The sequence below is a fragment of the Piliocolobus tephrosceles genome, chromosome 15 (genome assembly GCF_002776525.5).
Source record: "Piliocolobus tephrosceles isolate RC106 chromosome 15, ASM277652v3, whole genome shotgun sequence".
Lineage (NCBI taxonomy): Eukaryota > Metazoa > Chordata > Mammalia > Primates > Cercopithecidae > Piliocolobus > Piliocolobus tephrosceles.
The window spans coordinates 49,205,266-49,208,738 of NC_045448.1; the positions used below are offsets into that span (position 1 = coordinate 49,205,266).

A 3,473-nucleotide genomic window follows, 5' to 3' on the forward strand; every position below is an offset into this window, starting at 1 on the left:
TCTTCCTATTAGCAAAAAGAGGTAACCAGCCCCTGTAGACTGAAGGGACCAGGGTCACAGGATAAGGATTTCCTCTTAATATTTTTTATTTTGATGTTTGAACTCCTGATGCAACATTCTAGAACAGGGGGTCAGGACCTGCTATGTCCAAGGGACTGACAAAGGAAAAAGCTCTGTTTATTTTGTGTGATTTGATGGACAGATGAAAAACTTAACACACAATAACAGAAGTTGGTTGTTAATAAATCACATCCTAGTCTTTCAGCACTTCCGTACGCAGATGACATTTTCAGTTTTCTAGCTCTTGTAGTTTTAACATTGCAACATCAATGATGCATATGTCCAGAATCAGTTAAAAAGGCTGTCAAATTATTTTATTTCATCTATTTTTTCACTGTCTCTTGGTCCCAAGTGTATCAGAAGGATTACCTTTTGGCATTCTCCGCTATTGCACGTTGGGGTGCTCTCGATTGTCCCTGTGTTTTGTGGGCCGGTTGGGAGAGGGAGCTTGGGAAGGATGTGCCACTGTGTGGAGGTTGTGAGTCACTGGGATGCCTCCAAGGATGATCCCTTCCTTGGCTGCAGGGAGAGCTCCTGGAGCCACGCCCACGATGCCTGGCAGACACCTGTATGTGGCACCATTGTACTCGAGATGAATTGCTTGCTGGTCTATCACTGACCAAGGCGCTGATGTGACAAAGAATTCCTTGTTCACACAATTTCGTAAGCTTTCTGAATGCAACCTGTGATGGCTCAGCAGATCTCGGTGGCAGCTGCCTCTCATCTCCAACGACCCCTGCTCTCTGTACCAGGCAGTATGGGGAGTACAGATGAAATTCGGTACATCTTTCAATGGACCCTGAACAAAGCTAAAGGGCTCTGATTCCTGCATGTTGAGGGCTGCCCCTCCATCCTGCTTTCCTTGAGGTCCTGTCCTAAGGCTTTCTTGTCCACCAAGTCACCACGGGCTGCCTTCACAAGGCATTCTCCCTGCCTTATCTGCTTTATAGTAAAGTCATTGGTGAGGTTGTGGTTATGTTAGCTAAAACTGTAGTGCACGGAGAGGCGGTCACTCTGATACAGCAAATCCTGCAGGGCATAGACCCTCTGCAGGCCCAGGGGCTGCTCTATCCTATCCTGCAAGTAGGGGTTATAAAATACGACACTGAATCCGAAGGCCTTGGCTTGAACTGCAATCGCCTACTCCATGCCACTGAAGCGGATGAGGCCCAGCGTCTTCCCAGGGATGCCGGCCGCTCCTGATCCACCTCTGCTCCATGCTCTGTACCCGCGTGCCTTCCCACAGTGCCTAGTATAGCCACGGTTCCTCTGGTACAGATTGAAGATGTGGCAGATGGTGGAGTTGGCTGTTTATTCCTTGGCTCGGAAGGGATGTTGCACACAGCAATCCCGAGCTCAGGAAGGGATGTTGCACACAGCAATCCCGAGCTCAGGAAGGGATGTTGCACACAGCAATCCCGAGCTCACAGGCAGCCTTGACGTCCACATTGTCGTGGCCAGTGCCTATCTGCAACAGTCACTCTCAGGGCCTTGAACTTCTCCAGGTCCTCCCTGGCGAAGGGGATTTTGCGGTATGTCATGGCGCCCACGGCTTCATTTAAAACCTTATGGTGGATCTCCTGCCTGAACTGTACATAAGAGAAGGCCACGGTGGCCAGGTCCTTCAGGATAGGCATGTCCACGGTGCAGTTGCGGTGATCCAGCAGCACCACAGGGGTTGGGGTGCCCGGGGCCGTTCAGGACCTGGGGGCGGATACCTTCACAGATTCTGTCCAATCACTGCCTCTTGACCTTGTGCTTATCCACAAGGGCCATTCTTATGGAACTGTGCAAATCTCAGATCAAAAGGCAAAGCAATCCTCTAAAAACTTAGAGGAACTCGCAGGAGTCTGCGTGCATGCGGCCACTATGAAGCCAATATAAACCTGTCCCCTAACTCTATAGCCTGGTGTGATTTTTCTCTCTACTTCACTTTGAATGTCCTAAAGATTTTGCTTTGTATTACTCTAGAGCTCATATATATTCACATTATTTTATCCTCATTGAAATTTGTACCCTATGGCATTATAAAATACCCTTCCCTGACTTGTTAAATACTTCTTATCTTGAATTTAACTTTGTATAATATTCAGATTGTGATTTTCTTCTTTTTGTATGCATTTGCCTAATATGTTTTGGTCCATTCTATTATTTTCAGCTTTTCTGAGAATCTATATTCAGCACAGAATTCAATTTTATGTTGTGATATATTCTGAATGTCTTTATAAAGAGGTGGGTTTAACTCTTTCACATTTATTAGTGTAACAGATATAACATCCCAATCCTCTATTTCTTTATATAGTACCTATTGATTTTTCCTATGGCCAATGGATAGAATAAGGGCATATCTTTTCCTCTCTGCTTCCTGCTCTGCCTCCTGGTACTACAATTATATTATCTCTTACTATTTGCTTTTGTATTGTTCTATATAATTAGGTCTTTGATTTGATTTTTTTAAAGCTTATCGTTTATCCTCAGCAGAATCATTGTATCTACCATGCCTCTCATTTTTTTTCTTCCTCTGTTGATTTTTGTTAGTTATAATAATTCTACATTGTCAGGGCATATAACATTCGCATTTTGTTCTGTCACTTCACTTGGATTTGTTTTAAGTTTGGTAAGCCATTTAAGCAAAGGGGTCTTTGTTTTATTTGTCTTTTTGTCATAACTTTTCTAGTAATCTTTTGGTTGGATGGTGTTTGGCTTCTAGTAGATTCCTGTTGCAAATAAGAGGGCTTATGCAAATCTTCCAATGTGTCCATTTTATTTAAACCTAAATCACAGTTTCAAAGAATATAAAAATCCTTGGATCTCACCTTCTTTTCAGAAGGTTTCATAGGCGTTGTGCTACTCTCTTCTACCACTGAACATTGCTACAAAGAAATGTGAGGGCCAGGCTATTTTCCCTCTTGACTTTGTGATTCTATTGTTGTTGTTGTTGTTGTTTAACCTAGACAGTTGCCTAACTAGAAGTGGTGTGTTTTATGATTGGTTTGGGGAGTGTATTTGACTTTCTCAGGCTGTTCCTAATTGGAAGTGGGTGGGGAGGGTTGCAGGGGTGGAGGGGAACACGGAATTAAGGAAGCTGATAGTTCTTGACCAAGTCCTGGCTGTTTTGGGCCAGTTGCTACAGGGGTTGTTATTTGGTTTCCTGGTCACTGCAGAGTGTAGGTCATAGTTGTGTTTGTATATATGGTCTTAATATTGTCCATCTGTGTATTAAGTCTTTCAGTTTTTCTTTTCTCTTTTTTGGACATTCTGATTCTTTATTCTGGCTATCCTTTAACCATCTTCCATATCAATTTCCTTCTCTGAAGTCTTTTAAACTTTATTTCCACTTATTTTTTTTTTCTTTCCTTCATGTCTCCTTTTTATGTCTCATACTGTGTTAACTGGTGTTTATTTTCCCTTTT

General features: G+C 43.1%; 1 pseudogene; it reads right to left on the reverse strand.

The window, feature by feature from the left end:
* Nucleotides 1-237: 237 nt before the first annotated feature.
* On the reverse strand, nt 238-1,836 carry LOC111550415 (annotated as a pseudogene).
* Between the last annotated feature and the right edge of the window lie 1,637 nt (nt 1,837-3,473).